The 25,597-nt window shown below is 37.4% G+C and overlaps 1 protein-coding gene across 1 annotated transcript in view; it reads right to left on the reverse strand.

The window, feature by feature from the left end:
• Positions 1-25,597, reverse strand: part of LOC126299272 (lysosomal acid phosphatase-like) — a 154,345-nt gene that overhangs the window by 14,246 nt on the left and 114,502 nt on the right. The window lies entirely within an intron of this gene.

Below are 25,597 nucleotides of genomic sequence, written 5' to 3' on the forward strand. Positions count from 1 at the left end.
TTTGACATCAAATATCTCCTCATTTCAGTTTTTTCTGAAGTTTTGCTTATTGTGCCTCTTACTGTGAACAGTACCACATGTTTTTGTGCCATGGTTGCAAAGCCAGGCAAACAAGTGTGGCTTTAATATATATTGTTACTGTAAAGGGTGTGTGCATGTTCCATAAATGTTGCCACTTGACGTAGCCAGTCTGACAGTCACACCACATATATTTTGTTTAGATCAACTGTATTCCATTTTGATGGAATAAATTGTTTGAAAGATATAAACACTCTTTAACAACAACAGGCTTTTGTAAATGCAAAATTTCTGCTACAGATTGAATTCACTAAGGGATACCGTACAAACATTACCAATACTGGTCCCAATTTTAAAATGGCAGAGGTGTCACTGAAATCCAGCATTATAAAAAGTAAAAGAAGCTGTTCTCTATACGTAACTTCACTGAAAACTGGCTTGCTCATAAAAACTTCTCTGGATTAATATCTGTTAATTTTTAGCTGCTTTGTGGGAGGCATGAGAAAATAAACAGATATGAAACAGTACATTTCTTCACATCCTGTATCTATTCCCTTTGATAATCATGAATGCAGTGATTCTAAAACAGTTTACTTGAATAAATAAAACTGACTGCCTCATCACCATAAATGTCATCATATCTACTGTGAAGAATAACAAGAAGTCTAACAGAGTGCTTGGATCATTTCCTGGTTGACACTTGTGTCCAGATGGTGAATCATCAAAACTGTGATTAACTGGATGAAAATCATTTTCTTCCCTGTCAAATTTGTGACTAAACTGTAATTTCTTTCTAAACATTTAACTATCACTGTCTCAGTCTTTGAATTCACATGAACTATCAATTACATCTCTTGTTGAAACATAGGACTGTGGTTTACACCTGTTAACATTGATAGCTTAGGACTGTTGCTTTCAGAATATGAGTAGTAGTTATCACTTACATCAACATTGAATAATTCATCCCCACCATCAATCTTTGTCAGCATCTTTATGGTCTCTTCCTCAGTGAAACTATGAAACCTTTGTCATTTTCTTTGTAGCACAAATGATGACAAAATCCTTTTTACCAAATCCTGATGAATATTAAGACGCGAAATGAAACTAAATGCAGAAAAATGAGATCACAACAGACAAATTACAGGAAGAGAACTCCGTGACCAGAACTGTAAAAAGCTAATGAGGTGTGGAACAGAAAATCTGCTGTACATTTAAACTTACTAACAGCACACTGGTACCAGAGTTGTGGCATAGCTATACTTTTGATTAGCACTGAAGGATCAGCATGGATGCCCAAGTTAAACCATCAACTGAGCTGAATGAGAACCCAGAGGCCACACTTAAACTCATCAATAGCACCTGGGAAGCAGTTGAGCATAACAAGTTAACTTGTCAATAGCAGCCAAAGAGTTAACCAATCAGCAAGAACTTCATGTGGCTGACTCCATAAATCATATTTAAGTTGCCCATTTAGAAAATGCTCCAGCATTTCTTCTTAGTTCCTCAAATCTTTGTCCTATGTACCTGGTTACAGTATTGGTATGTATTTTGTCTTGTGTACCTCTGATCCTTCCTGGTAAATGCTGATGGCTCAGGGTGGAAGAAACTATTTTGCAATGTGCACTCCATGCAATTTTATCCATAGCGCAATGGAAGTGAGATCATGCTTGTAATTTAATAATTCACGAGAGTAATTTGTTTCAACCACATGTGTAATGTTTGTCACCTTAAAATATGATCACATTAAAACTGATGTGTTCACTACACCTCTCCATACAATATTTTTATTATACAATCAAATCATCTGCACCCATCTATTATTCTGAACTTCTCAGTCTCCAAATACTGGTAGCTTACTCCAAACTCACCTCCACAAGTTTTCCAATCTTCTGTCATTTTATTCCTGCCTTGGAATACCATTGTTCAACTTTATCCACTCCATATTCAGTGAACCACCTTGTCAACCCCTTGTAACATGCAGCCCTTCACCTTATTCACTTCTTCCATCAACAAGATCTATCAAAATTCCCTCCAAATGCTTCAAAAAATCTACAAGCCAAATAAATCCAGAACGCTGGTGTCAACCTATCCACTATTAACAATGATGCCACAGAAGTTTTTTTCCTATTCCAAAGGTCTAAATTCAGTGATGCTGGGTTTGTCAAACATCTATTCCCCTTTGCAGGATCTGTATAGTGGAAACAATTTCCTTCTGAAACTTACCTTTCTATAATACCTCTGTCCAAGCATTACCATCTTCCAATCTCACCCAACCAGCTCTGATTACCTTCCAGTTATTCCTTACCTTCAACTTGATCTCAACTTCCTTTCCCAGGTCTCTTCTTGAGAACATAAACCTCTTAGTGGAGGAAAGAACAGTTTCACAATTGTAAAAGAGATTCTGATTTGATTATCAGCCATGCAGACAAAGATTCTGCCATTATCATGAAGAACTACACTGATTACCTGACAGAAGGTATAGGTCAACTGTCTGACACTCTCACCTAAAGGCCCAACAACAGTTGTCCCATCCTAGAAGTTCATCATAAACTCTAATACCAATGCAAATTCCTCAGCAGATTCTCCCTCCTCATCTAAGATATCTCCATGCACAGTCACTTTTTATGTGCTTCCTAAAATTTGTAAATCTAACCATCCTAGATTGTTCCATGGTAATTACTGTGCACCCATAAAAGTAATCTTTGCTCTAGTTGCCCAACACTTCCAATCCACTGACCACAACTTAATTTTCTATATCAAGGACACAAATCACTTCCTTCATCACTTCTCCAATCCTCACTCTATTATGACCTGGATTCTTGCTTATCACATTTTACAACATTTGCCCACACATCAATGCTCCTCATGCCCATTACATTATCACCACTAAGCAACATTTGGGGAGCTAATATCTGATGGTCTAATATCTCTGGCAGACGTACGTCCATGAAGCTCTTGATAAGTTAAGTGATTAATATTGAAATAAGAGGTAATTTTGTTAATATTACATTTTAGAATAGTGCATTTACTTCTTTGATAGGCTATCTATTGAATGTTTCACTTTTCTGAACGTATTTAGATCAAAAAGAACGTATTTAATAAAAACCGATAGTCTTTCATTTTGTTTACATTTTAGGCATAAATTTTGTGTGAGTGTAGACCTTTATTTATTTATTTATTTACTAGACTGAGCAGTTCAAAGTTAAATTAATTCATGTTGATCATATAGAGTGGTAGGTAGTTAATACTTTTGAAAGTAAGTTTAAATGTTTATTTACATTAGCTTAGAAATCTGAAGTGGGGGGGGGGGGGGGGGGGGTGTTCTGTCAAGACTGTAGGTTATGGTTTCATTGGGGCGAATGAAGCAGTGAGGAAACAGGGTAGATAATGAGGCCCTTCCATGGTAATGAGGGTTACGTAGAAAGGACAGAAAAATCTCTGAACATAAGGCAAAAATTTGTACCCTTATGGCTGAATTATCAAATGTGAATTTGGAATTTTGTAGGCTATGGGGGGAAAAAGATATTGGGTGCTGGAAAAAGGTAGGAATCAAAGGGCGAAAAAGGGGAACTGCTGAAAAAACTATAGAAATTGAGTTAGTAAACCAGTTTGGCTTGCTATTTGAAGTAGTGGAGGAAGTAGTCTACTTCGCATATTTTCATACACTTATGTCATATGGTATTATTTTTTGGAGTAATTCTTCTGATTCAAAAAAGGTATTTTTGGCTCAAAAACAGGCTGTTCGAGCCATGTGTGGTGTAAGTTCGAGAGCCTCTTGTCGACCCCTATTCAATAGCCTGGGAATTTTGACATTGCCCTCACAGTATATATTTTCTTTAATGTCGTTTGTTGTTAGCAATATTAGCTTATTCCCAAGAGTTAGCAGCTTTCACTCAGTTAATACTAGACAGAAATCAAATCTGCATGTGGAATGCACTTCCTTGACTCTTGTGCAGAAAGGAGTGCAGTATTCTGCTGCATCCATTTTCAGTAAGCTACCACAAGAACTCAAAAATCTTAGCAGTAGCCCAAACACTTTTAAGTCTAAACTGAAGAGTTTACTCATGGCTCACTCCTTCTGTTCTGTCAAGGAGCTCCTGGAAGAGCTAAAAAATTATGCAAATTCCAGTGTTATGTTCTTGATTTTCTTTATTTAAACTAATGACTTGTCTCCTGAATATGTTTCTTATATTTCATTTTATCTGTTTCTACAATCTACAACTGAATATGTTTCTTATATTTCATTTTATCTGCTTCTACAATCGTGTTATAATTTCATGTATTGACTTGTTCCATGACCAAGGAGACTTCTCCTTAATGTGGCCCCACAGAACAATAAATAAATAAATAAATAAATAAGGGCCTCATCCAGATGTAGTTGAATGTAGGCTGAAGCAGAATATTAGCTTACAGAAAAATGACAGGTCGGCAACAAATCAGAAGAGGAAAAGAAGAATTCTGCTTCTTGGTAGCAGTCATGGGAGGGGTGTAGGCCAGCAGCTTTTAGAGAAATTACGTGCAGGGTACCAGGTGGCAAGTTTTGTGAAACCAAGTGCTAGCCTCAGCCAGGTGACAGGAAACTTAGGTCAGCTATGCCGTGACTTTGAAAAAGAAGATAAGGTAATTAGTTGGGGAAGCAGGAAACAGTCTGGCTATGAATCCTACATATAGTATTAGGAGTGACCTGGACAAAATAGGAGAAGAAACTGGGTGCACAAATGTGGGGCTTGTGGAGGTCTTTCAGTGCCACGATTGGCCCTGGGTAAACTCTGTTGTAAGACGTGTTAAGACTGGGATGAACAGGATGCTACAGTCACCAGCAAAATCTCACATAAGTGTTGTTCCAGTTGATGCTACTGGTAGGAGGGATACACTATACACAGCCTGCACCTAAATAGGAAGAGGAAAGATAAGTTGTCTTCACTGCTAGCAGGTACTGTAGGGGCAGGGGGGGGGGGGGGGCAGTGTCACACAAGGAGTGATCCCTGTGGTTAATGAGACCAGGAAAACCACTTTTTTGGGTTAAAGCCAAAGTCCAAACAGACAAGGACCAAGAAAAAATAATAGAAGAAGTTCCACGTACACTAAACAGAGATAAAGCTAAGGGTAGTACCAATTTACTTCATCAAAATATCAGTGGAATAAAAAATAAAGTAAATAAGTTGTTAGTGTGGTTACATGACCTCAAACATAAGAATGAGATTGATATACTTTGTCTGCCTTCACACCACATAACTGTGGCAATGGAAAGTGTCAGTATAAATGGGTATAATTTAGCATCTTACACCTGCAGGTTTAGCGTGGATAAAAGATGAGTTGCCATTAACACAAAATGAGGGAACAAGTACAAAACTATAGAAGTGAGCAAATTTTGTGTCAATCAGCACTTTGAAGTTTGTGCATGTGAACTACAGGTAGACAATGTAGCACCAGTGCACAGGTCCCCATTAGGAGATTAGGAGTTATTCATAAAAAGGTTTGACTCCCTATTACGCTGCCTGTAAGACAAAAGGAAGAGGTTATTAATTTGTGGTGATTTCAGTGTAAACTTTCTAAACATTTCTGATAGGAAAAGTGAATTGGAAGTGTTATTAATGACATATAACTTAGAAGCAGTGATCAACTTCCCTTGTATAGATCATGACAGTAGCACTCTAATAGATAATGAAGTTGTACAGCAAGAGGATGTAAAACTAATGCATGCCTTCACTGTGATAAATGGATTATCAGACCGTGATGCACAACTAATTAACTTTCAAAACCTGGCAGGGCGTATAATTCAGAAACCACTAAGCAAAGGTTACAGTCTGGTCAAGCTGATACCTATAGGGCACTTCAGAGAGTGAGTAAGAAATGTTAATTGGGGAGGTGTATATAATGAGCCAAATACTAACAATAAATACAACATATTTCTTGATAAATTTATATCACTTTTTGAACACTGTTGTGCCAAAAAAATTACTAAATGTAAAATCAAATAGTTTTCAAAGAAACCTTGGATTACTACAGGTATTAAAGTGTCTTCAGAAAGAAAAAGAAAATTGTATGAGGCAGCAATAATTAGTGAAGACCCAGAAGTAATTTTACACTATAAAAATTGTTGTAACACACTTAGAAAAGTTGTCAGAAAATAAAAAAAATGTATATTAGAAATGAAATTAACAACACAGGCAATAAAATCAAATCAATATGGAATGTTATACTTATATGGATATGGTGTCGGTTCTTTCGGGCATATCCGAAAGAACAAACACCATTGATGACCTGCAGCCATCTAGAACAAAATTGGAATTATATTAATACCTTCAGCTGTTGATGGGCATTGATTCATACGATGAGGACAGGTGAAAAAATTGATGAGAATAGTTCAAAAGAAAAAGCCAAGCAGTACATGGAAGAATCAGTTTTGAGAAATCCTTGTCAGATTAATTTTCATCTAACAAGTTCTGGTGAAATAAGGAAAATCATTAAATCTTTTAAAAATAAATTTTCTGTCGAGTAGATGATATCTCTGAGATATTAAAACAATTTCGAGCAGTTACAGTTAATGTCCTGAGTTACACGTGTAATACATCACTAACACAAGGTATTTTCCCAGACAGGTTAAAATATGCCATTGTCAAACCTCCCTACAAAAATAGAGGACACCACCAATGTCAATAATTACCAGCCAGTATCCTTGCCTACAGCATTTCCAAAAATTGTCGAGAAAGTAATGTATACACGAGTGGTCAACCATCTCAACAGTAATGGGATACTTAGTAAATCACAATTTGTATTTCAAGAATGCTATTCTACTGAAACAGCAATATACAGTTTCGCTGCCCACATAACAGAGTCTTTAAGTAATAAAATGTCACCAACAGGAATTTTCTGTTACTTATCCTAAGCATTTTATCGTGTGAACCATGATATTATGTTACAGAAATTACAATTCTACACCATAAATGGAACAGCATATAAGTGGTTTAAGTCATATCTACAAAACAAGAAGCAAAAAGTTTCTTTATATGGATTAAATGACTTAAGGAGGGTTTGACCATGGGTCCCCTTCTGTTCTTGATGTATGTGAATTATCTCCTTTCTTCTCTGAAAGAAAGAGCTAAATTGATACTGTTTGTTGATGATACAAGCATAATTATTAATCCAGTAAAAAAACTCCAGTAGAAAATGATACAAACAATGACTTTGGAAAAGTTATAGATCGGTTTTCTGCAAATGGGCTTGCTCTGAACTTTGAAAAAACACAGTACGTCCTATTTTCTACTGCAAAGAGTACAGCTTCTTCAATAAATATAACACATCATCAGAAGTCACTAGCCAAGGTAGAGCATACTAACTTTTTGAGTGTACACATAGATGAGAATCTTAAATGGAAAATTCATATTTTGGATCTCCTAAAGTGACTAGGTTCAGCAACTTTTGAAATCACAATAATTGCTAATTTTGAGGATATAGAAATTATCAAGCTAACGTAATATGCTTACTTTCACTTCCTGACATCATATGGAATAATATTTTGGGGTAACTCAACACTTAGGCAAAAAGTATTCACTGCTCAAAAAAAGTGTTTGGAATAATGTGTGGGGCTCATAGTCACACATCTTGTCAGCGTCTGTTTTACAGGTTAGGAATTCTTAAAACAGCCTCACAGTACATTTACTCAGTAATGAAATTTGTTTTCAAGAACATGGACCAGTTTAAAAACAATAGTGACATTCATGATTATAATACCAGAAGAAATAAAGACTTATACTATCCTCTATGTAATCTATCTTTGGCAGAGAAAGGGGTAAAATATGCTACTGTAAAACTTTTTGATAAATTACCAGGTGAAATAAAATGTCTGACAGACAGCAGTAATAGTTTCAAAAATAAATTGAAATCATATAGGTATAATAGATACATTTTGTTCCATTTAAGGGAATGGACTAATTAAAAAAAATTAATCTTTTTCCTTTTTTACACTACTAGCCATTAAAATTGCTACACCACGATGATATGTGCTACAGAAACAAAATTTAACTGACAGGAAGATGCTGTGATACGCAAATGATTAGCTTTTCAGAGCATTCACACAAGGCTGGTGCTGGTGGCGACACCTACAACGTGCTGACATGAGGAAAGTTTCCAACCGATTTCTCATACACAAACAGCAGCTGACTGGCATCGCCTGGTGAAATATTGTTGTGATGTCTAGTGTAAGGAGGAGAAATGTGTACCGTCACGTTTCTGACCTTGATAAAGGTCGGATTGTAGCCTATCGTGATTGCAGTTTATATCGCGGCACTGCTGCTTGCGTTGGTCGAGATCCAATGGCTGTTAGCAGAATATGGAATCCGTGGGTTCAGGAAGGTAATACATAATGCCGTGCTGGATCCCAATGGCCTCGTATCATTAGCAGTCGAGAAGACAGGCATCTGATCCGCATGGCTGTAACGGATCATGCAGCCATGTCTCAATCCCTGAGTCAACCGATGGGGACGTTTGAAAGACAACAACCATCTGCATGAACAATTCAACGACGTTATCGGCAGCATGAACTATCAGCTCGGAGACCATGGCTGCGGTTACCCTTGACACTGCACCACAGACAGGAGCACCTGCAATAGTGTACTCAGCGATGAATCTGGGTGCACGAATGACAAAACGTAATTTTTTTGGATGAATCCAGGTTCTGCTAACAGCATCATGATAGTCACATCTGTGTTTGGTGACATTGTGGTGAATGCACATTGGAAGTGTGTATTCATCATCGCCATACTGGCGTATCACCCGGCGTGATGGTATGGGGTGACAATGGTTACACGTCTCTGTCACCTCTTGTTCCCATTGACGGCACTTTGAACAGTGGATGTTACATTTCAGATGTGCTGTGACCTGTGGCTCTACCCTTCATTCGATCCCTGTGAAACCCTACATTTCATCAGGATAACGCACAATCGCATGTTGCGGGTCCTGTATGGGCCTTTCTGGATACAGAAAATGTTCAACTGCTGCCCTGGCCTGCACATTCTCCAGATCTCTCACCAATTGAAAATGTCTCGTCAATGGTGGCTGAGCAACTGGCTCATCACAATATGCCAGTCACTACTCTTGATGAACTGTGGTATTGTGTTGAAGCTGCATGGGCAGCTGTACCTCCATCCAAGATCTGTTTGACTCAATGCCCAGGCATATCAAGGCCATTATTACGGCCAGAGGTGGTTGTTCTGGGTACTGGTTTCTCAGGATCTATGCACCCAAATTGTGTGAAAATGTAATCACATGTCAGTTCTAGTATAATATATTTGTCCAATCAATACCCGTTTATTATCTGCTTTTCTTGGTGTAGCAATTTTAATGTCCAATAGTGTAAAAAGAACCTTTGATTCATGTGTGCATTTCTTATGCACTTGACACATTCCATATCATAACAGTTTCTGTTAGACTGATCAATGGAACACCCTGCAAACCAACCAACCAACCAACATCTCTCCCCATATTCCGCCAACTACAAAGGCACCACCTCATTCTTTATACAATATGTTCTTGTGCACAACTTGTTTTCCTTTGAGAGGAAGATTTAAAAAGAAATTTGTGGCACAGCCATGGGGCCCACATAGTACTCTCACATGTCAGCCTGTTCATGGCCATCTACAGGAAATGTTCCTAATCTCGCAATTTTTTTCTGGGATCTAAAATAATCAAGATCATTAAGTGCTCAAATCATTACTTAAAATGGGTTGTTTCCTAGGGACAGCACTCCATGGTTCTGGCAGTCAGTTGACACATAAGAGCCTAAATGACATTAGTAGGATGAGAAAACTATAATGGAGAATGACATTTAACATTGTATGCTAGTTAAAAAGCAACAAACATGGTAGAAAGGTAAATTGAACAATTACAATGACATTCCTTCTTTAACAGGCCATTTTATTGGAGTTTATAGATCAACCTGTGTTCACGATGAAAAAATTAAATCTCCTTTGTGAAGCTGCTACAGTAAGAAAACAGTAGAATACATTCTAGAGCCTTTGCTGTATCTGCTATAACCTTGTATATCTCAGATGGCAAACATACATTAAAGTGTAAGGGGTTAAAGACTGAAGTTGGGTTAGAAAGCAGGGTGCCATCAGTGTTTTGTTAGAGTGAGAGTAAAGAGGTGCGGGATCACTGCATAACAGATGATGACGACTGAAAAAGACAGAGCCCTAAATATAGACTAGTTTGCAGAGAAATGAACACTGTATGTGCAAGAGTGATAGAATGTTCCTACATATAGCAATGCTGAGATCATCCATAGGGACAGAACTGTTAGAAGGCTTTTTAGCAGAGTTGCAGCCATAGTAGCAGCAGCAGCTGCCTCATTTCCTGACCTGTGTCTAAGGACCCATGTAAGAGATACATTAGTGCCAGCATCAGTGAGTAAGTGAAGGCATTCATGGATCCACTGTACTAAAGGGAGGTATGTCTACATCACAGTGAGGCTCTGGAGAGCAGCAAGGAATCAGAGCATATAACAGACTCAGCGATTCCATGTCCATGAATGTACAAGATGGCCTGATAAAGGGTAAACAGCTCTGCAGTAAAAATTATGCACAGATCTAAAAGACAATATCTAAAAACTTATTTACCAACAACAAAAGAGCATCTCATACCATGATGATCCTTAGGGCCATCAGTCTAAATGAAGGTGGTCTCTCAGAACTACATATAAAGGTCCAGACATATAAAAAAAAATTATTGGAGCCAGGGTAGTGTTCTTTAGTATTGAACTAAGTTCAAGATGGGCACAGACCTCTACATGGAGTCAAGGAGAGGAAAGAGACTGACCTCACAGAAACATAGCACATAATGCAAGATGGAGCTTTTGAAGGATATGAAAGTGAACTCTCGGAGGCAACAAGGGAGCAGAACTAGTGTCATATTGCCAGTCAGGGGAGTCATTAATGAGGGAAGCATAAGATGGATAGGTGGACACCAAGGAGAACTGGCAAGTATATTTGCAGAGGACACCATATCAGAATAACAGTGGTAATTTGGCAGCTCCTGGATAGAAGCTCATGACTGAACTGGTGGGGAACACACCAATAACCAAGTTGATTCTGCAGCGATGAATCACATTAAGGCTGCGTAAAATGAATGGTCATGAAGATGAATGTAAGATTCATCCATAGTCCAGCTTCGATCAGACTAAGGATTGCTACAAATGAAGAACAGTGTGGTCCACTCCCCATGATGTGCCTCTTGGAAACTGCACAACATTCAGAGATTGTACAGAGAGAGATGCCAAACAGGACTCAAGAGAGCACCAACATAGTTTTCTGTAAGCTGTTAACCCCAACCATTTCATGGTTTCAATGAAAAGGGGTGCAGTGGTACCAAGATGTAAGTATGGTAAGAGAAATTCCTTTTGCCAACAAAAATTCTTACAGATAGTTGTTTAGTGGAAAAGAACATAAGAAAGCTGTGTTCTGCAAAAGGAGAGATCCAAGTGTGACAATGAATGTGTCAAATTTGAAAGAAATGTGGATTTGACTATGTTGAAGGAAATAATATTAAGCTGATTCAGAATATCTGTCATGAGTGTGCGCCCTTCCACAGGTCCTGAGAAGATCCTATATAGGATGGTAGGTCATAGAACAGCCAGAAAATTGTTGAGAGCTTGGTGATAAGTTGTAGTACATATGCCCTTGTGAGAATAAATGATGGGTGAATCTAGGTGTTGCAAAGAGAAAATGTAACACCAATGAAGGGTGATACAAACAGCAAAAACTTGCAAATACATGTTCTACAGAATGATATGGCTATGGACATCCAACTGGATGAGCATCATTACACCACACAGAGCTGGACTGCCATACTGAGAGAAAGACTGTTCAGAATGTTCTTCAAACTGATTGCCAACAGCTATGGTCCGATGACATGGAACATTATCATCCATAAAAATTCCATTGATGTTTGGAAACAAGAAGTCTAGGAATGACTGGAAATGGTCTTCATGTAGCCGAACATAACCCTTTCTAGTCAATGATCAGTTCAGCTGGGCCAGAGGACCCAGTCCATTCCATGTAAACACAGAACACACCATTATGGAGCCACCACCAGATCGCACAGTGCCTTGTTGACAACTAGGGTCTATGGCTTCATGGGGTCTGCACCACACTCTGACCCTACCATCATCAGCTCTTACCAACTAAAATCAGGAACCATCTGCAATCAGGAACCATCTGACCAGGCCACAGTTTTTTTACAGTCCACCTAACATGGTCACAAACACAGGAGAGGTGCTGCAGGTGTGCTGTAAAAAAAGGCACTCACATCAACCATCTGCTGCCATAGCCCATTAACAAAATTTTGCTGCATGTCCTAATGGATATGTTTGTTGTACATACCACATTGATTTCTGCATTATTTCCTTCAGTGTGCTTGTCTGTTACCACTGACAACTCTATGCAAATGTCACTGCTCTTGGTCATTAAGCGAAGGCCTCTGGCCACCACATTGTCTGTGGTGAGTGGTATTGCCTGAAATTTTATATTCTCAGCACACTCATGACACTGTGGATCTTGAAAGTTTTGTGAAGTCACAATAGATTTATTTGGAAGCTTAATCTAAGTAATATTTTTAAGATACTGCCTGTCTAATTCTTTGGGAAATTCACAAGCTGATTTCTGAGTGGCTAGCTGCAGAGGGGCTACTTTGCTCATGTCTTCAGTCCAGACAAAGGTGCTTAGAGGTGAGCCAGTGAGATAGTCATATCTACTTTGCTGGAGAAGAAACACTTATATTCACAGGAACTTTTAATTAACATCATTGAACATAGTGCCAGAAGTGTGCTGTGATATGGACATGACTGCTCGAACATAATTGCTGCTGGATATCATTGCTAGACCTCACTCCATCTTCTGGTTTCCCAATTATAGGAAATGATTCTCTACAGTACCATAGTTACCATTAATTAAGTGCACCACAATTAAATTGTAGGCAGAAGATGATAAGTAAAAACCATAACAGGTTTGTATGAACATATGACACTAAATCATGCTGGCTAGCAACAGGTCATATTCTTGCATAAATTCTATTTTAAATCTGATTGCATTGATGCAAGACTTTTACTGATTGTTGCTGAGATGATAGTCATATTCAAACGTGTATTCTAAGATGTCAAACTGTGTGATGGAGTAACTTTAGTTATTTCACTTCCTACAAACTGTAAATATTTTCCATCATTGCTGTTGCCTAATGAAATCACATTGTGTCTGATATGGAAAAAGTAAATATCAGTGGTTATAAACTAGCTGCACATATGAGTAGAGAGAATAAGGTGAAATGAGGAGTTGCCATATATGTCAAAAGTTATCACTGTGTAGAAAGCTTAATACAAAAAAGTTTTGTCTAGAGCAACATATAGAAGCATGTGCCTGTCAACTTAAACTGAAGGAGGGCTCTTTTATAATTGTAACAGTATATAGGTCCCCTTCAGGGAACTTTCATTTATTCCTGGAAAACTTGGATACTTTGTTGTGCTGTCTGTCAGATATGGGAAAGCAAATTATTATTTGTGGGGACTTCAATGTTGATTCACTGAAAGAGCGTAATAGGAAGAATGACCTGGAAGTCTTGCTCAGTTCTTTCAATTTGACATCTGTCATTAGTTTTCCTTCTCGGGTAGTAAAGGACAGCAGCACATTGATAGATAACACTTTTATAGACCAAGACAGGTTTAAAAACATAAAATCTTGTCCTGTTGAGAATCGGCTTTCTTATCATGATGCTCAACTAGTTACAGTTTATGACATAGCTCCATTCAGTAATTCAAAACTACCCTCCAAAGTTATGCACTTAATTAATGACACAACAATTAGAAATTTCAGAAAAAATGTTCAGCAGTTAGACTGGGATGAGGTGTACAAGTAACCCGATGCTAATTTAAAATATATCTTATTTCATGATACACTTTTAAGAGAATTTGAAAACTGTTTCTGTAAGAAAGTAGTCAAATCTAATTATAAGAAACCATGCAAAAAAACTTGGCTTACTAAAGGAATAAAAATTATCTTGTAACCACAAAAGGGAACTGTATCTAACAACAAGAAAGAGTAATGACCCAGAAACAGCCAAATATTATAAAAACTACTGTGCTACATTAAGAAAGGTTATTAAAAAGTCCAGAAGAAAGTGCATCATGTCTGAGATTAATACCTCTGATGACAAAATCAAAACAGTTTGGATTATTATTACAAGCGAGACAGTGCAACCAAAAGTACAGGATGATGATATCACCATCGAAGCAAATGGAAACTTGATGAACAACAAGCCAGAAGTTGAAAACATTTTGAATAATCATTTTTTAAATGTTGTAGAGAAAATAGGATCTAAATGTTCATTAGAAGAAGCAAGACAGTTAGTGGAAGAGGACTTACCCACATCATTTGATACAATTAAAATTCCACCCACCTCTCCTGCTGAAATTAGGAAGATGATAAACTCTCTCAAGAATAAAAGCTCACATGGAATTGATGGCATTTCCTGCAGAATAATAAAAGCTTGTTCCCAAGAAATAAGTGGGATTCTTAGCCACATATGTAATAGCTCTCTAAAGCAGGTTATGTTCACAGATAGAATGAAGTATGCCATTTTTAAACCACTGCATAAAAAAGGGGATATGTCTGATGTCAACAACTACTGCCCAATCTCTCTTCTGACTGCTTTATCCAAAAATTTTGAAAAAGTAATGTATTGTAGAGTAGCTTAACAACTTTGTAAAAATAAAGTTTTAACAAAATGTCAGTTTGGTTTCCAGAAGGGTTTTTCAATGGAAAATGCAATATATATACTTTCACTAATGAAATATTAAATGCTCTGAGTAACCAGAAGGCACCCGTTGGGATTTTTTGTGATCTATCAAAGGCTTTCGATTGTATAAATCACGGAATACTTCTAGATAAGCTCAAGTACTTTGGTATGAATGGGACAGTGCTCCAATGATTTGTATCATACCTAACTGGAAGAGTGCAGAAAGTTGAAATAAGCAGTTCACATAATATGCAAAAAAAACTGGTGATTTCTCAAACTGGGGAACAATCAAGAATGGGGTGCCACAAGGTTCGGTCTTGGGTCCTCTGCTGTTCTTAATATATATTAATGACTTTCCATTCTATATTCATGAAGATCCAAAGCTGGTACTTTTTGCCAATCACACCCAACAGACAGGAATTAACTGGTGAAAATGTAAATGATGGTTTTCAGAAAATCATTAAGTGGTTCTCTGTAAATGGGCTCTCATTCAACTTTGACATAACACAGTATATACAGTTCCACACAGTAAATGGAATGACACCATTAATAAATATAGACTTCAATCAGAAGTCAGTAGCTAAGGTGGAATATTCAAAATTTCTAGGTGTATGCATTGATGAAGGGTTGAACTGGAAAAAACACACTGAGGATCTGTTGAAATGTTTGATTTCAGCTACTTATGCTATTACAGTCATTGCAAATTTTGGTAATATACATCTGAGTAAATTAGCTTACCATGCATATTTTCATTCTCTGCTTTCGTATGGCATCATATTCTGGGGTAACTCATCATTGGGTAAAAGAGTGTTCATTGCGCAAAAGCGTGTAATCAGAATAATTGCTGGAGCTCATCCAAGATCATCCTGCAGACACTTATTTAAAGAGCTAGAGATCTTCACTGTAACCTCACAACATATTTATTCACTCATGAAATTTGTTATTAACAATCCGAATGAATTCAAAAGTAATAGCAGTGTACATGGCTACAACACTAGGAGAAAGGATGATCTTCACTACTCAAGGTTAAATCTAACTTTGGCTCAGAAGGTAGTAAATTATGCTGCCACGAAAGTCTTTGGTCACTTGCCTAATAGCATCAAAAGTCTGACAGATAGCCATATAGCATTTAAAAGGCAATTAAAAGAATTTCTTAATGGCAACTCTTTCTATTCGTTAGATGAATTTTTGGATATAGTAAGTGGGTAATTTCCCCAAACCCCACAAAAAATTAAAACTATTAAGTGTCATGTAATATTTTGTGTAATGTAATATCTTGCATAGACACCCTTAATGAACCTGACATGTTCCACATCATTACGAAGTGTCGTATTCATCATCTATGGAACAAGTACTAATGTAATGTAATGAAAGCAGTAAACTGTTTGAATCTGTATACTTCTGGATCTATGTTCTCATTTCCTAACATAACAGCAACACCATTCCTTTTTTGGCCTGTCCAGTCTACATCTACTCCAGAAATGACTATGGATGGCATTGTGGATCGTACTTCATATTAATTTGCTTCTCCTTTACATGTTGCACTAATGAATGCAGTTGGGCCAGAATGATTGATTGAAGACCTCTGTAAGCAAGTTAATCTCCCTTCTATTGTCTTGTAACTTACATGAGGCCACCAATGAAGATAGAAGAAATGTTTTGTCTATTTTGAATATTAATTCTTCAAACTTGCATAATAGCATTATACAAAATAACTGTTCCTTTCTAAAGATTTCTATGTAAGATTCTCGTGCACCTTCACAAAACACTAATTCTAATTCAACCAGCCAGTTAAAAATTTAATAACATGAATTCTTTTGATTACCTTCTTTAATCAGACGTGCAGAGGATCACAAAGATTTTCAAACAAAAGTCTCTTTCACAACCTAATTTGCAGCTGTACTACAAATTCCCAGAATTCTCCCAACAAATACTAGTCATTTATTTGCATTTGCTAAAACTTGTTCTATGTATACTTCCCACTTATTATCATTAAACAGAATTATGCCTAAATATTAATCAGAGTCAGACAGCCTGTGTACCGCCAATACTGTACTCAAAAGCTACCAGTTTTTCCTTTCTAGTCAGGTAAATGATCTCTGATTTATCCACAATCATGGCAAGTGGCCATTTATTACACTGGGTGATACTTTGTCCGACATTATCAATTTTGTTGGAGCTAATCATTGGGCAGACTGTCCTCTACCATTTTTGTATGTTTGCTAACAGTTAGGAGTGTCATTTGGTGTCAGATATACTATATTTCAGAAATACATTAGAAAGGTATCTTTTCCTTCTCTTGTATCAACAGTTTATGAGATACTGTGTTAAAGCAAAAGTTGCAATACACTCATCATATTTCCTAAAGCTGCACTGAGTTTCAAGGAGAACATTCTTAATCTTTAATCATGCCATCAGAATATTTTCTGGGATCCTATGACAGACAATCATTACTGATATTTCTGACTAACTTCATACATATATTCTTCCATTTACACCTACATCTGTATCTATTAGGTTGGTGTACAATTTCATGGCCTTTTTTGATTTGCATGTCAGTATTCTGGTTGCTAAGGGTCTGTTTATCGACTGTTATTTTTTTATTTGTAGTTGACTATTGCTATCTGAGTTTACATGTATATATTTTGTCATTTGGAGATAGTGAGTGGAGCTGTGGATGTTAGAAAATGGAGTGCCAAGCGGAGAAATTGGAATATTTCTGACATACTCTTCAGTTGAATTCAACAGAGGGGTGACAGCAGCAGAGGCAGTCATAAATATTTGTGCCATGTATGGGTACAATGCCACTGGACAGAGTATGGCAAGAAAATGGGTTTCTTGTTTACGGAGAATCATCACATAAGTGAATCTCCATGTTCAAGAGGACCTTCAGGGTTTGAATAAGGTCATTGAAATGCATTAATCCACAATGACCAATGTCAGTGTAACCGAGAAGCAGAGAATGTGATTAACTGTGGTGATTCCACCATCATACAACATTTGCATGCAATGGAGAAGGTCCAAAAATCATGTGTGTGGGTACCGCATACTCTAAGCCAAAATCATTTAGATCAGCAGCGGCCGTATGTGCATCTCTACTTGCTCATCATCAACTGGCTCACAAACAACAGCAACCATTCCTACTCTATATTGTTACTAGCGACAAGAAATTTTATCTTGTTGCTAACATAAAAAAAATAAAGGAATGGTGCAGCCCAAACAGCGCAGCAGTTCTCCATACTATGACCTGCATGCATCTACAAAAGATAATATTACGCACCTGCTGGAACGCTGATGGTGTGGTGTACTACAGATTGCTTCCCTAAAATGTAACCATCAGTGTCAGTGCTGACATTTATTGTCAACAACTAACATGTCTTGCAGACACAATCAAAGAACAGCAACCAGGAATACTGGAAGACTGCATTAAATAATGCTACTCCATGATAAAACTTGCCCACATACTGCTAGACTGACAAAAAACACTATTAAGGAGTCAGGTTGGGAAATCATTCCACACCCACATTATCTCATACCCGAGATATTCACCTTTTCTGATTTCTATCAAACAACCTTCAAAGAACTTCCTTTCTGGATGAAAATGCGCTACAAACATGGCTAAACAGGTTCTTTGCCTCAAAATCACATGATTTTTACAGGCACAGAATTGAAAAGTTACCCCATGGGTGACAGACTGTTGTAAATAGTGAAGAATAATATATTATTATTGACTAAAGTCCCTGTTGTGTGTATCTGTTGTGTCTACTAAACTTATGGGAAAAAGAAGCACTACGAAGTTATGCACTGACCTAATATATCTATATCTATACTCCAAAAACCACCTTCCAATGCGTGGTGGAGGATGTTTTGTGTACCACTGTCACTTCCTCCATTTTCTGTTCCAGTCACAAATGGTGCATGGGAATGACAGCTGTTGGTACACCTCCATGTGTTTTGGAATCTAATTTTCCTTAATGTTCTTTCCACAATATGTATGTAGGAAGAATCAGTGTATTATTAGACTCTTCTAGAAATGCATACTCTTGGAATTTTTAAAGTAAATCACAAAATTGATGCACAAGAGTACTTACAAAATGAATTGTCCTACTATTATTTTGATCTTCTCTATCAACTCATTCTGTTTAGGGTCCCAAACTAATGAGCAATTCCCAAGAATCAGCCCAAATGAGGGTTTTGTAGGCTACTTCCATACGATATCACCTCCATGGGTGGATCACACTTCCTGCGGATTCTTCCAATGAATCTCAGACTGGCATCTGCTTTCCTACAATTGGTTTTATGTAATTGTTCCACTTTGAATCACTCTGTATGCTCACTACCACATTCTTAAAGTATGTTACCATTACCAGTGAGTACTGAACAATCATGTAATCACACAACAATTGATATTTCCATCAACTTATGTGCAGTGTATTACATCTATTTATGCTGAAGGTCAACTGCTGGTCCCTGCACTAAATGTTGATCATCGACAAATCTTCTGCCTGAATTTTGCCACAATTTTATAGTCTTATGACTTCTCTACATACCACAGTATCATCCACAAACTAATGAATATCAGCTAGATTGTTTATGTATCAGTGCTGGTCCTGTATCACTCTGCTGGAGTATGACTGAAGTTACTTTCATGTCAGAAGATTTCACTCCATTTACATTTCAGTCACAAAGCTGGTCTGATAGCGTGTGCACTCACATTTTTTTAAAATTAGAGAACAGTGAGTAACTGTATGAAAGACCTAACAGTGGAGAGTCCAGATTGGAATATCAGCAATATTATGAAAAGGAAAGTGTGCTACTCAATGTAAAGATGACAAGCTAAGTTGCAGACAGCCTCAATAAATAACTGTTACACACAGAGCATTTGGCCAAAGTCTTCTTCAGGAAATAAAAGAAAACACATGCACAGTCACACAAGCAAGCACATCTGAAGTACACATGACCATTGTCTCTGGCCATTCTTGTCAGAGCAGCCGCTGATAGAGGCTATGTGTGCAGGAGGTGTGCTTTGTTTTGTTTTCTCTCTTTTCTCAAGAAGGCTTTGGCCACAAGCTCAATGTGTAACAATCTTTTCATTGCACCTGTCTGAAACTCAATGTGTCATTTGTGTTGTGAGTAGCAACATATCCTTTTCATAATATTGTTGTACCTAACAGCCTCTAGAAGTCTAGGAATACCACATCAACATGAGCAGTGTCAACTATCTTCTGTGTCTCATGAATGAACACAGTCAGCTGTGCTTCACATGATACACATTTGTAGAATTCATGTTGATGGCTACAGAACAGATTTTTGATCTCCAGAAAAGTCATAATAGGCAACCCTGAAATGTGTTCTGAAATTCTACAATGAACTGACATCAGCAGTATAAGCCCATAGTTGTGTGCATTTTTTAGCTAAAGATTCTTGAAAATGTAAATGACCTGGACATTTTTACAATCATTTGAAACACATGGAAGAGGCCTGGAGATATTAGAGGGTATCAAATAGATTATGTAATGGTAAGACAGAGATTCAGGAACCAGGTTTTAAATTGTAAGACATTTCCAGGGGCAGATGAGGACGCTGACCACAATCTATTGGTTATGAACTGTAGATTAAAAATGAAGCATCTGCAAAAAGGTGGGAATTGGAGGAGATAGGACCTGGATAAACCGAAAGAACCAGAGCTTGTAGAGAGCTTCGGGGAGGGCATTAGGGAATGATTGACAAGACTGGGGGAAGAAATGCAGTAGAAGAAGAATGAGTAGCTTTCAGAGATGAAATAGTGAAGGTAGCAGGGGATCAAGTAGGTAAAGAGACAAGGGCTAATAGAAATCCTTGGGTAACAGAAGAGATATTGAATTTAATTGATTAAAGGAGAAAATATAAAAAAAATGCTGTAAATGAACCAGCCAAAAGGAATACAAACATCTCAAAAATGAGATCAACATGAAGTGCAAAATGGCTAAGCAGGGATGGCTAGAGGGCAAATTTACGGATGTGGAGGCTCACTAGGGATAAGATAGATAGTGCCTACAGGAAAATTAAAGAGACCTTTGGAGGAAAGAGAACCACTTGCATGAATATCAAGAGCTCAGATGGAACCCTAGTTATAAGCAAAGAAGGGAAAGCAGAAAGGTGGATGGAGTATCTAGGGGGTTTATGTAAGGGTGATGTTCTTGAGGACAATATGATAGAAATGGAAGATAATGTAGATGAAGATAAAATATGAGATATGATATTGCGCGAAGAATTAACAGAGCACTGACAGACCAAAGTCTAAACAAGGTCCTGGGAGTAGACAACATTCCATTAGAACTGCTGACAGCCTTAGATTTGATTAGATTAATACTTGTTCCATAGATCATGAATATGACACTTCGTAATAATGTGGAACGTGTCAGGTTAATGAAAGATGTCTGTACAAGATATTACATTTCACAAAATATTGCATGACACTAATGCTTAAGTTAGTTTTTTCCCCTCCCTTAATTTATATCTAAAAATTCAGCCAATGAGTCGAAGGAGTTGTCATCTAGAAATTCTTTTAATTTATTTTTAAATGTTGGTTGACTATCTGTCAGGCTTTTGATGCTGTTTGGTAGGTGACCAAAGACTTTTGTGGCAGCATAATTTACCCCCTTCTGTGCCAAAGTCTGATTTAACCCTCCATAGTGAAGATCCAGTCCTGACAAAACTCTACCATCTGGTGAGCAAGATGTGTGACACACGTGAAATACACTCAGACTTCAAGAAGAATATTATAATTCCAATCCCAAAGAAAGCATGTGTTGGCAGATGTGAAAATTACTGAACTATAGGTTTAATAAGCCACAGCTGCAAAATATTAACATGAATTCTTTACAGACAAGTGGAAAAACTGGTAGAAGCCTATCTCAGGGAAGATCAGTTTGGATTCTGTAGAAATGTTGGAACACATGTGGCAATACTGACCCTACAACTTATCTTAGAAAATAGATTAAGAAAAGGCAAACCTACACTTCTAGCATTTGTAGACTTAGAGAAAGCTTTTGACATTGTTGACTGGAATACTCTCTTTCAAATTCTGAAGGTGGCAGCGATAAAGTACAAGGAGCAAAAGGCTATTTACAATTTGTTCAGAAATCAGATGGCAGTTACAAGACTTGAGGGGCATGAAAGGGAAGCAGTGGTTGGGAAGGGAGTGAGACAGGGTTGTATAGGCTCTCCGCAATGTTATTCAATCAGTATATTGAGCAAGCAGTAAAGGAAACAAAAGAAAAAATTGGAGTAGGAATTAAAATCTATGGAGAAGAAATAAAAACTTTGAGGTTCACTGTAATTCTGCCAGAGACGGCAAAGGACCTCAAAGAGCAGCTGAACAGAATCGACAGTGTCTTGAAAGGTGGATATAAGATGTACATCAACTAAAGCAAAACGATGATAATGGAATGTAGTCGAATTAAATTGGGTGATGCCGAGGGAATTAGATTACAAAATGAGGCACTTAAAGTAGTAAATGAGTTTTGCTAGTTGGGAAGCAAAATTACTGATGATGGTCAAAGTAGAGAGGATATTAAATGCAGACTGGCAATGGCAAGTAAAGCATTTCTGAAGAAGAGAAATTTGTTAATATCGAGTATAGATTTAAGCATGAGGAAGTTGTTTCTGAAAGTATTTGTATGGAGTGTAGCCATGTATGGAAGTGAAATGTGGACGATAAGTAGTTTAGACAAGGAGAGAATAGAAACTTTTGAAATGTTGTGCTACAGCAGAATGCTGAATATTAGATGGATAGATCACATAACTAATGAGGAGGTATTGAATAGAGTTGGAGAGAAGAGAAATTTGTGGCACAACTTGATTAGAAGAAGGGATCGGTTGGTAGGGCATATTCTGAGGCATGAAGGGATCACCAATTTAGTATTGGAGGGCAGTGTGGAGGGTAAAAATCGTAGAGGGAGACCAAGAGATGAATACACTAAACAGATTCAGAAGGATGTAGGTTGCAGTAGGTACTGGGAGATGAAGAAGCTTGCTCAGGATAGAGTAGCAGGGAGAGATGCATCAAACCAGTCTCTGGAATGAAGACAACAACAACAAAATTGAAACACTTTGTTCCTCTAGTGACCTATGGTAGGCTGCTACTACAAGAAGAGAATGTGGTGTTCAATATGCTATGTAGAATTGTTAAGCTATTACATCAGGCCCAGTTACCTTCCCTTCTCTTGAGTACTTTCAGTTGTTTTTCTATATCACAGTCACTTATTTTGATATATGCTATTTTAGGATTAGTGCAACAACTGAAAAGAGGAACTGCAGAGAAATTTTCTGCAGTGATGCAATTTTGGAAGAAGTAATTTAGTATTTTGACCTTCTCGCTGTCACCTTCTGTTTCAGTGTCATTATGGTCACTGAGTATTTGGCATGGTGGGTTTGATATGTTTACCAATTTAACATAGGATTAAAACTTTTTAGGATTGTCTGTCACCCTTAAAATGCAAGAGGGTAATGTATAATGTCTTTCACTCACATGTAACTGGATAATCAGTTCAAAACATGAGAGGAATGCCATACTGTCCAGTTGCTTCATTTAGTTTCACAACTGCCTTCCAACATGAAGGGAACTTATATCCACCTTTAAATACTGAATTTAACTTTCAAAATTTACATTTGTTGTCCTCTATTTTACCACCAAACTGATCCATGAATGGTAGAATAAAAGTTTGAAATTCTGTTATGCTTAGTACAAAACCAAGGTGTGTGATTTACACCTATATGTGGGAAGAATCTGCCCAAAGAATCTTAACTGGTAAGTTTAAATTTTATGTTAAATTCAAGATAAATTTTCTTATTTAATTTTGAAGGGACTGTGTGAAATTTAATTTATGATCTTATTCTATGCAATTTAATGTTTAATAATCTACTAAATCAAACATTTTCAAAATACACTTTTCTTGCAAATTTATTTCAGACATTTAGTAAGAATTCTTACTAAAATGGCAATATGATGACTAAACTTTGTTTTCTTGTTAATAATGCCTATAATGTGAGACCTACTTATCAGAAATATATATGAAATATTTACCATTCATATAGTCTGTTCCAGTAGTTGTTTGAGGTAGTAGTCAGTGAATGTGGAAAGCACTATTTTTCATTAACATTTATGTATGCCCGAAGTACTTATTGCACTAATACCCAGTAATTATTTGACAACTTAGAAGTCACTCCAGTGTATTATCACAGTTGAATCTTTTAGTGAGCTTAGAACACTGTAGTTTAATCTGGTGGCCAACAAAGACAAGTGATTACTTATTTAGACTGGAACGTATGTTCACAGTTTGGCTGTAGTATCAACAACTTAAACTTTTGTTTGTTTATATTTCTTCATTTATTTATTTAGTGTCTTGAACCGGGGCACAGAAACAACAGAGAGGCTTCTTCCTGTTGCAGCCCTCAGTGGTTCACAAGCCCACAACAGACCACAGCAGTCTACCCAACCCACCGCCACCCCACACTGAACCCAGGGTTATTGTGTGGTTCGGCCCCCAGTAGAGTAACCCCAAATGTTTGCATGGTAGAGTAATTATGATGTACACATGTGTGGAGACAGTGTTTGCGCAGCGATTGCTGACATAGTTTAACTGAGGCACAGTTAGGGTAACCAGTCTGCATGCACCAAGGCAGCTGAAAAACCACCTTAACACCATCCACAGGGTGGCTGGCACACCAGACCTCCACACTAATCTACCGGGCAGATTCATGCCGGGGACTGGCACACCTTTCCATCTGGGAATCAGTGCAGCTAGCTGAGTGGGCCAACTTTTGTTTACTACGGTAAACACATGTCTTGAAAAATTAAGTTTCTCTCTTCTCAATTACTTCTGCATTCTGTTAAAAATCTCAGAACACCTTACCCCAAGTTGCAGGTTGTCTTGATGTGGAGGTTATTTATTGTAATGGCTTTCTTCAAGGGAATTAAATTCTAGAACACATTGTTGTATATCTTTAACCTTTCATATAGCATAAGTTGCAGCACATTAGCTTATGAGACAACAGGTCAGCCAGACATGTACTGTGTCCATGCACTAGATTAGTAGCCTTTGTTTTGGTACCTCTCCCTGATTAGTGAGGCTTTTAGTCAGTTTGTCACCCTTTTCTATGCATATGCTGGGCTGGTCTCCAGTGTCCACATCAGACAAAATTAAAGACAAACAGTTTAAACAGGATATGGTATATAGAGCAAATTTCACACAAGTCACAGAACAGGTACTACACACAGCATTTCTTTCAGATGAGATGATTTTGGCAGGAGATAGGGCATCTGACCACAAAGTAAAAATAAAAATAATTGCCAAACCATGACCTGGGTTGCACCCCATAAGTACAGAGCCACACAAGAGAGGAGGAGAAGATTGTTGCAAATCTTTAGCAGCTATCGACTAAACTTTAAAGAATATTTCACTCTACAATGAAGTGAAGACTGTTACAAAACTCCTTGCTAGATGAAAAGTAGGTGCTAGCCTGGTACTTGAATTATGATCTTTGCCAACTGATGCAGCCCATGAGATGTGTTTAGATATCTCACTTTTTAGGAGCATTACTCATAAAAGGCACTGATCTGGGTCCAAGTTCCAGTTAGCACATTTTGAATTAGGCTATTTACTCTCTACATTTGCTTGTGATCTGGTACGGTGTTTTGTTTATGTCATGGCAAGCATTCATATACTTAAACTATTTTTGTGCCTTTTAATACCTTTATAAGATATTGCTGTTTTACTCTGTTTTTATTGCGCTGAAATTTATTTGTTTCTAAACC

The sequence above is a fragment of the Schistocerca gregaria genome, chromosome X, assembly GCF_023897955.1.
Source record: "Schistocerca gregaria isolate iqSchGreg1 chromosome X, iqSchGreg1.2, whole genome shotgun sequence".
In the NCBI taxonomy this organism is placed as follows: Eukaryota; Metazoa; Arthropoda; class Insecta; order Orthoptera; family Acrididae; genus Schistocerca; species Schistocerca gregaria.